Here is a 10,210-nt window from a genome sequence, read left to right on the forward strand (position 1 = left end):
CACTTCTCCTCGCTGCCGAGCATGGCGCGCACCACGCCCGGTAGCGAGACATCCCGCCCGACGACGCCGACCAGGACACGGCGCTCCCCCTCCCACGCGGGGCATACCTCCAGGGTATGATCCGCCGTGTCCTGCTCAGCGTCGCAGTGGCAGCAACGCGCCGTCGGCTCCTTCCCTATCCGGCACAGGTATCTTCCGAAGCTGCCATGCCCGGAAAATACCTGTGCCATCCGGTAGGTGAGGCTGCCATGGCCTCTGTCCAGCCACTCCTTCAGGAGTGGCCGAACCGCCCCGACAGTCCGGTGCCCCGCGGTTGGCAGAGCCAGCCGCTCCTGCCACGCGAGCAACACGGACTGCCGGGCCTGGCGCTTCAAATCGCCCCAAGCAGGTTCCTGCCCGCCCGGGACCGCCCCCACCCCCGCGCGACGGTCGACGCGGTGCCGGTACATCACCGCGTGCGACCGCGCGAGCAGGTCCATGGGCGGCATCCCCGCTAGAACCGTCGCCGCCTCATGTGACATGGTCCGATACCCGCGGACGACCCTGAGCGCCATGCGCCTCTGCACCCGACGCAGCATAGTCATGCCGCGCCGGGAGGCAGCCAGGTCGTCCGCCCAGACGGGGGCCCCGTATAGGGCCACCGACTGGACCATTGCCACATAGAGGCGACGAACTCGGCCCGCCGGGCCCCCCAGGTTGGGCAGGATCCGGCCCAGAGCCGCAACCATCCTTTCCAACCGGGGGACCAGGCAGCGGAAATGCTCCTCGAAACGCCAGTGGCTATCGAGGATCAGCCCTAGATACCTGATCTGGGGCTTCACCTCGATGTCAGCCCCACCCACCCGGATCAGAGGGGGTGGCGGATCCTGCCGAGGTGAATGAAACGCAATCACCTCGGTCTTATGGACCGCCACCGTCATCCCCATCCCCCTGATCCGGTCGACGACGCGTTGCGACCCCTCCTCCGCGCGACGCATGGCCCTCCCCCAGTGCGCCCCGACGGCCAGCACCAGTGTGTCATCCGCATAACACACCGTGCTGACGCCGTCGGGGAGGCCGGCCCGCAACACCGAGTCGTACGCGATGTTCCACAGGAGTGGCCCGAGGACCGACCCCTGCGGAACACCGCAGTACACCTCCCTCCGCATATCACCATCCCGGCCCGGATACTCGATCCACCTGCCGCGGAGATAATCCCCGACGACCGCCCTGAGACAAGGGGGGACCCGATGATATTCGAGTCCCCTCCTTATCTCTTCCCAGGGGAGGGTGTTAAAGGCATTGGCAATATCCAAGGATATTGCCAATGCCACCCCTCCCCGGGAGACGGCCGCCCCCGAGAGGGCCCTCACACGACCTATCGCGTCGATAGTCGATCGGCCCCCCCGGAAACCGAACTGGCAGTCGGCCAGACCGGGATCACCCCGCGACAGGTGCTCGACGAGGCGGGCAGCAATCACACGCTCGAAGAGCTTGCCCACCTCGTCGAGGAGACAAATGGGCCGGTATGCGGAGGGAGACTCCGCGGGCCGACCCTCCTTCCGGAGGAGGACCATCCTCGCCACCTTCCAACTGGGGGGGAATCGCCCGTCCCTCAGGCAGCGGTCGAACAACCGCCTGAGGTCGGCCCCAAGGACGCCCTGGGTCAAGACCCAAACCCGGCCGGGCACACCATCCGGACCCGGGGCCGTGTTACGAACCCCGAGCCGTCTGATGGCCGCTGCCAGCTCCTCCTGCGTGACCCCCAGTTCGGCCGTCCACTCCACTGGGACAGCCGCCGCCGCCGGAGGACGCGGTCCCCTCTCCCCAATTGGGAAGAGTGTATTGACCACGTCCTCCAGCAGCCGGGGGTCAAGACCCTCGGTGACGGGGGGCGCCCACGGGCGGAGCTTATTCAGCACCACCTTATATGGGCGCCCCCATGGATCGTCATCAAGGGTCTGGAGGAGCTCCTTCCATGCCCGGGTCTTGGCCCGTTTGATGGCGACCTGCAGAGCAACCCGCGCCACGCGGTATGCTCCATACAGGTCATCAGCTGCCCTCGCTCGCGCCACGCCGTCGCCTGTACGTTGACGACGGCGCGCGCGGGTGTACTGGCGTCGGGCGCGGACAGTCGCGACTCGCAACTCCGCGATCGCGTCCGACCACCAGTACACCGCCCGGCGAGGAGAAGCCCGCCCGACACGAGGCATCGCCGCGTCGCAAATACCCGCGACCAATGCTCCGAGCCGGGCGACCTCCTCCTCTATGCTCGGCAACTCGGCCGCTCCCTGCGGCCAAGTTGCAGCGAGGGCAGCTGCCATCAGGGCGTCCTTGTCGAGGCGCCGAAGCGCCCAGCGGCGTGGTGGGGTGCCACGCAGGCGGCCGTGTCGGGATGCACTCGCGGCGGCAGAGACCTCCATCCGGATGTACCAGTGATCGGAGAGTGTCTCTGCCCCCGCGACCACGTGCCAACCCGACACCATGCGCACGGCGTTGGGGGTCGCGAATCCAACATCCACGATGGACCCCCCATATCGCCGCACGCATGTGTGCTCCGACCCCCGGTTCAATACCCGGAGGTCGAGCCCCGCCGCCCAATCGCCCAGGATCCCGCCGCGAACGGAGGTCCTGGGGGATCCCCAAGCCACCGACTTGGCATTAAAATCCCCCAGGACCAGCACCGGCCGGGCCGCGCAGCGCTGCACGCATGCCGCGACCTCGGCCAAGTACAGCTCGAACGCAGCGTGACCGCTACGGGGCGAAATGTAGCACCCCACCACAGCGACTCCCCCCCAGTCCACGGCGACGAATCCCCGACCGCGCTCCAACAAGGAGAACGGTGGGGACCCGTCGCCCCCTCCCCATACCGTCGCCACCAAGCCGTCCGCGTCGCCCACCCAATGAGGGTGATCAGGGACGCGGTACGGCTCGGCGGCGACCGCCAGGCCAACCCCCCACTCCGCGAGGACTTGGGACATCAAGTCCTGTGCCGCGCGGCAGTGGTTGAGGTTGGCCTGGAGGAGGAGGCGGGGCGGCATTAATTAATGGCCGCGCCAGCCTCCTCCCGGCCGTCCGTCCCCGTAGCACCGTCCACCTCCATCGAGGACGATGCCACCGCCCTCGGCACCGGAGCCGGTGCAGCCCGCCTCTTCCTCTCCTTCCGGGAGGGGGGGGAGCACTTCTTGCTCCCCACCCTGTGATCGGCTGGCCTCCCCATGTCCGCACACAACGGGCAGTGGGGGGCCGCCGAGCACTGGCTCGCACGGTGCTCTTTGGCACCGCAGCGGTAACACTGACCGCTGCGGTCCACCGGCGAGGTGCACCACTGCCTCACGTGCCCCAATTCGAGGCAGCGGTGACACTGGAGCGGGCGCGGCGCGAGGATTTCCACTCGCGCCGAAACCCACCCCACCAACACCCTCCCGGATTCCGCCACCTTACGGGCGGCGGAGAGGGGGCACCGGGCCCACACCGACCCGAGGCCGGAGGGCGACCTGCGGATCTCTCCGACCCGCAGATCCTCCACAGGACAGTCCCCCGCCCTCGCAAGGGCACGGGACACATCCTGTGCGCTGACCGAGTCGTCCAGCCCACAAACGCGCATCTCCGTGCGCTTCGTGGGCCGGGCGACCCGGACACCTCGCTCGCCCAGCTGCTCCCGGAGCCTCTGGGCGAGACGATCCGCCTTCGCGCCGCCTTCTGCACCGGGGATCTCCAGCAAGAGACCCCCGGTCACGGCCCTCTTCGCCCTCACGGAGGCGATGCCCAGCTCTTCCAGGGAGATATTCTCCCTGGCGAGCCGCATCGCCTCCGCGAGGGTCAGGTCGCCCCCCTGCGCAACGGTCAGCGTCACCGCTGCCGTTTTTGGGGGACGACCTGGTCGTGCCTTCCCGACCTTCGCGGCCTTTACCTTGGCCGCCGGCGGCGGTGGCGGAGGCTGCGGTTGCGAGGCCTTCCTCGCCGCCCGCTTCGCCTTCCGCCCCACCACCTCACTCCACGCCACCCCCCCTTGGGAGGGTGCCGTGGAGGACGCGACCACCGCGACCACGGGTACACCACCCCCCTTGGGGGTCGCGACCCGGGGCCCTGGTGCCGCAACGCTGGGCGGAGCCTTCACTCCGCCCTTCATTGCCTTCCCCGACTGTACTGGAACAGGTCGGGGAGGCACCGCCTTCCTGCTGACCGCTCTTCCGGCGAGGAGCTCCTCCCGGAAGGCGGCCAGCTTGCCATCAATCATGTCCCCAATCCTCCTCAGAAGATCGTCTTCTGAGGAGGACGGGGACTTCTTCACGGGCGGAGTGCGGGTGGAGGGGCCCGCGGTGCCCCGCACCACTGCCGCCGCACTCCGCTTATTTACCTCCGCCGAGGGACGCGGCGGTGGAGGAGGAGGGAGGATGGGAGGAAGGGCCGCGCTGTTCCACAGCGCCTCTGCCCTCCTCCTCCCCTGTCGCTCCTCCTCCAACAGGAGCTGCAGACGGGCGTTCCGCCCTCTGAGCTCCCGCGCCGCCTCCCTCATTTCCTCCGCCGCGGCCTTCAGGGCCTCCGCGCCACCGCTTTTCTGCCCCTTAAAGGCGCAGGCAGCGGCGACTTTCTCCACCCGCCTCAGGGACGAGGAGATCCTCTCCGATATCTCCTCGGTCACCTCGTCCCTGAGGCAACTCAGCCTCACCGACGGGCTCATCGCCCCGCCCACCTCGACGACGGCCTGCCCCGTCCTCTTCCTCTTAGAGCCTATGTGGCTCGTGCTGGAGGAGAAGGACGAGACCGACGCCGTCTCGTCGTCCTCCTCCACCCTCCACGAAGCCGGACCTGGCGCTGAGTGGGGCGCGAGCGCCGCCACCCTAACCCCAACCCCGTCTCCGTCCTCCCCAACCGACAAAACCCGCCCCATCCCCATTTTATTTTCTGAGTCCATAAAAAATCCCACGAGATGGTCGGAAATAAAGGTCCACCCGGGCAGAGCCGCCTTACCCGGGTAAGCCTAATACTCCGGGGGTTCGGCAGGTTCCCCGGAGGTGGTCGCTTGGGATTGGGCCTCCTCCCCCAACCATGCATCCCATCGCCGCGCACCATAGCTTAGGATTGGAGGGCGATTTTATAGAGTCGCCATACTCGTGGCCCAGGCGGTTAAGCCAAGACCCCCGTTCCTCCTGCCGTCACGTACCATTCACAAAACCAATAGGGAATTGTGAATGGGTCGTTGTGACGACCAACAGGAGGCTTACGGTGTGTGTATGACTCGGGTACCCCGGGTTCGTTAAGCCCGTACTGCAGCTGAAAGGCTGGCAGCCCCTGAGGGGAGTATGCGAAGAATGCAAAATCATGAGCCAGATGCGGTCATAACCCAGACCTAACCCAGATCTAACCGTTGTTACCGACTAAAATACTGTCCGAATCCAGGTTTAATTCACTGTTATTTCGTGGTACCACATTCCTATGTGATTCAAACCCGAAAAAACCAAGGATCTGGCCAACAAGTATGCGAAGAAGGCAAAATCATGAGGCAGATGCGGGCATAACCCAGACCTAACCCAGACCTAACCGGTGTTATCCTCTAAAATATTGATCGAAAACAAGTTTAATTGTCTGTTTCAGTGTGGTACCACATTACTACCTGATTCAAACAAGATAAAACCAAGGATCTGGCCAAAAAGTATGCCAAGAAGGCAAAATCATGAGCCAGATGCGGGCATAACCCAGACCTAACCCAGACGTGACCGTTGTTATACTCTAAAATATTGATCGAAACCAGGTTTAGTTGACTGTTTCGCTGTGGTACCACATTACTACGTGATTCAAACCAGAGAAAACCAAGGATTTGGCCTGCAAGTATGCGGAAAAGGCAAAATCATGAGCCAGATGCGGGCATAACCCAGACTTAACCCAGACCTTACCGGTATTACCGACTACAATACTGACCGAATCCAGGTTTAATTGGCTGTCTCAGTGTGGTACCACATTACTACGTGATTCAAACCAGAGAAGACCAAGGATCTGGCCCACAGGTATGCGGAAAAGGCAAAATCATGAGCCAGATGCGGGCATAACCCAGACTTAACCCAGACCTTACCGGTATTACCGACTACAATACTGATCGAATCCAGGTTTAATTGGCTGACTCAGTGTGGTACCACATTACTACTTGATTCAAACCCGAAAAAACCCAGGATCTGGCCAACAAGTATGCGAAGAAGGCAAAATTATGAGCGAGATGCGGGCATAACCCAGACCTAACCCAGACCTAACCGGTTTTACCGACTAAAATATTGACCGAATCCAGGTTTAATTGGCTGTTTCAGTGTGGTACCACATTACTACGTGATTCAAACCCGAAAAAACCCAGGATCTGGCCTACAAGTATGCGAAGAATGCAAAATCATGAGCCAGATGCGGTCATAACCCAGACCTAACCCAGACCTAATCGGTGTTATCCTCTAAAATACTGACCGAATCCAGGCTTAATTGACTGTTTGGTACCACGTTACTATGTGGTTCAAACACGAAAAAACACAGGATCTGGCCTACAAGTATGCGGAAAAGGCAAACTCATGAGCCAGATGCGGGCATAACCCAGACCTAACCCAGACCTTACCGGTGTTACCGACTAAAATATTGATCGAAACCAGGTTTAGTTGTTTGTTTCAGTGTGGTACCACAATACTACGTGATTCAAACCCGAAAAAATCCGGGATCTGGCCAACAAATTTGCGAAGAAGGTAAAATCATGAGCCAGATGCGGGCATAACCCAGACCTTACCCCGACCTAACCGGTGTTATCCTCTAAAATATTGGTCGAAACCAGGTTTAATTGTCTGTTTCAGTGTGGTACCACATTACTACGTGATTCAAACCAGAGAAAATCCAGGATCTGGCCAACAAGTATGCGAAGAAGGCAAAATCATGAGCCAGATGCTGGCATAACCCGGACCTAACCCAGAGCTAACCGGTTTTATCCTCTAAAATATTGATCGAAAACAAGTTTAATTGTCTGTTTCAGTGTGGTACCACATTACTACCTGATTCAAACAAGATAAAACCAAGGTTCTGGTCAACAGGAAGGCGGAAAAGGCAAAATCATGAGCCACATGCGGGCATAACCCAGACCTAACCCAGACCTAACCGGTGTTATCCTTTAAAATATTGATCGAAAACAAGTTTAATTGTCTGTTTCAGTGTGGTACCACATTACTACCTGATTCAAACAAGATAAAACCAAGGTTCTGGTCAACAGGAATGCGGAATAGGCAAAATCATGAGCCAGATGCGGGCATAACCCAGACCTAACCCAGACCTTACCGGTGTTACCGACTAAAATACTGACCGAATCCAGGTTTAATTGGCTGTCTCAGTGTGGTACCACATTACTACGTGATTCAAACCAGAGAAAACCAAGGATCTGGCCAACAAGTATGCGAAGAGGGCAAAATCATGAGCCAGATGCGGGCATAACCCGGACCTAACCCAGACCTAACCGGTTTTATCCTCTAAGATATTGATCAAAAACAAGTTTAATTGTCTGTTTCAGTGTGGTACCACATTACTACCTGATTCAAACAAGATAAAACCAAGGTTCTGGTCAACAGGAATGCGGAAAAGGCAAAATCATGAGCCAAATGCGGGCATAACCCAGACCTAACCCAGACCTTACCGGTGTTACCGACTAAAATACTGACCGAATCCAGGTTTAATTGGCTGTCTCAGTGTGGTACCACATTACTACGTGATTCAAACCAGAGAAAATCAAGGATCTGGCCAACAAGTATGCGAAGAGGACAAAATCATGAGCCAGATGCGGGCATAACCCGGACCTAACCCAGACCTAATCGGTTTCATCCTCTAAAATATTGATCGAAAACAAGTTTAATTGTCTGTTTCAGTGTGGTACCACATTACTACCTGATTCAAACAAGATAAAACCAAGGTTCTGGTCAACAGGAATGCGGAAAAGGCAAAATCATGAGCGTGATGTGGACATAACCCATACCTAACCCAGACCTAACCAGTGTTATCCTCTAAAATATTGATCGAAACCAGGTTTCATTGACTGTTTCAGTGTAGTACCACAGTACTACGTGATTCAAACCAGAGAAAACCAAGGATCTGGCCTACCAGTATGCGAAGAAGGCAAAATTATGAGCGAGATGCGGGCATAACCCAGACCTAACCCAGACCTAACCGGTTTTAACGACTAAAATACTGACCGAATCCAGGTTTAATTGGCTGTTTCAGTGTGGTACCACATTACTACGTGATTCAAACCCGAAAAAACCCAGGATCTGTGCAACAAGTATGCGAAGAAGGTAAAATCATGAGATAGATGAGGGCATAACCCAGACCTAACGCAGGCCTAACCGTTGTTACCGACTAAAATACTGACCGAATCCAGGTTTAATTGACTGTTTCAGTGTGGTACCCCATTACTCCGTGATTCAAACCAGTGAAAACCAAGGATCTGGCCAACAAGTATGCGAAGAATGTAAAATCATCAGCCAGATGCGGGCATAAACCAGACCTAACCCAGACCTAACCTGTGTTACCGACTAAAATACTGACCGAATCCAGGTTTAATTGACTGTTTCAGTGTGGTACCACATTACTATATGATTCAAACCCGAAAAAACTCAAGATCTGGCCTACAAGTACATGAAAAAGGCAAAATCATGAGCGAGATGTGGGCATAACACAGGCCTGAACTAGACCTAACCGGTGTTATCCTCTAAAATATTGATCGAAACCAGGTTTAATTGACTGTTTCACATTATTACGTGATTCAAACCAGAGAAAACCAAGGATTTGGCCAACAAGTATGCGGAAAAGGCAAAATCATGAGCCAGATGCGGGCGTAACCCAGACCTAACCCAGACCTAACCGGTGTTACCGACTAAAATACCGACCGAATCCAGATTTAATTGACTGTTTCAGTGTGGTACCACATTACTATATGATTCAAACCCGAAAAAACTAAAGATCTGGCCTACAAGTACATGAAAAAGGCGAAATCATGAGCGAGGTGTGGGCATAACACAGGCCTAAACTAGACCTAATCGGTGTTATCCTCTAAAATATTGATCGAAACCAGGTTTAATTGACTGTTTCACTGTGGTACCACATTACTACGTGATTCGAACCCGAAAAAACACAAGATCTGACCAACAAGTATATGAAAAAGGCAAAATCATGAGCGAGATGCGGCCGTAACCCAGGCCTATCCTAGACCTAACCGGTGTTATCCTCTAAAATATTGATCGAAACCAGGTTTAATTGACTGTTTCACATTATTACGTGATTCAAACCAGAGAAAACCAAGGATCTGGCCAACAAGTATGCGGTAAAGGCAAAATCATGAGCCACATGCGGGCATAACCCAGACCTGACCCAGACCTAATCGGTGTTATCCTCTAAAATATTGATCGAAAACAAGTTTAATTGTCTGTTTCAGTGTGGTACCACATTACTACCTGATTCAAACAAGATAAAACCAAGGTTCTGGTCAACAGGAATGCGGAAAAGGCAAAATCATGAGCCACATGCGGGCATAACCCAGACCTAACCCAGACATACCCGGTGTTATCCTCTAAAATATTGATCGATACCAGGTTTAATTGTCTGTTTCAGTGTGGTACCACATTACTACCTGATTCAAACAAGATAAAACCAAGGTTCTGGTCAACAGGAATGCGGAAGAGGCAAAATCATGAGCCACATGCGGGCATAACCCAGACCTAACCCAGACATACCCGGTGTTATCCTCTAAAATATTGATCGATACCAGGTTTAATTGTCTGTTTCAGTGTGGTACCACATTACTACGTGATTCAAACCCGAAAAAACCCAGGATCTGGCCTACAAGTATGCGAAGAATGCAAAATCATGAGCCAGATGCGGTCATAACCCAGACCTAACCCAGACCTAACCGGTTTTACCGACTAAAATACTGACCGAATCCAGCTTTAATTCACTTTTATTTCGTGGTACCACATTCCTATGTGATTCAAACCCGAAAAAACCAAGGATCTGGCCAACAAGTATGCGAAGAAGGCAAAATCATGAGGCAGATGCGGGCATAACCCGGACCTAACCCAGACCTAACCGGTGTTATCCTCTAAAATATTGATCGAAAACAAGTTTAATTGTCTGTTTCAGTGTGGTACCACATTACTACCTGATTCAAACAAGATAAAACCAAGGATCTGGCCAAAAAGTATGCCAAGAAGGCAAAATCATGAGA

This window comes from Colletes latitarsis, unplaced genomic scaffold, assembly GCF_051014445.1.
Source record: "Colletes latitarsis isolate SP2378_abdomen unplaced genomic scaffold, iyColLati1 scaffold0006, whole genome shotgun sequence".
NCBI lineage: Eukaryota > Metazoa > Arthropoda > Insecta > Hymenoptera > Colletidae > Colletes > Colletes latitarsis.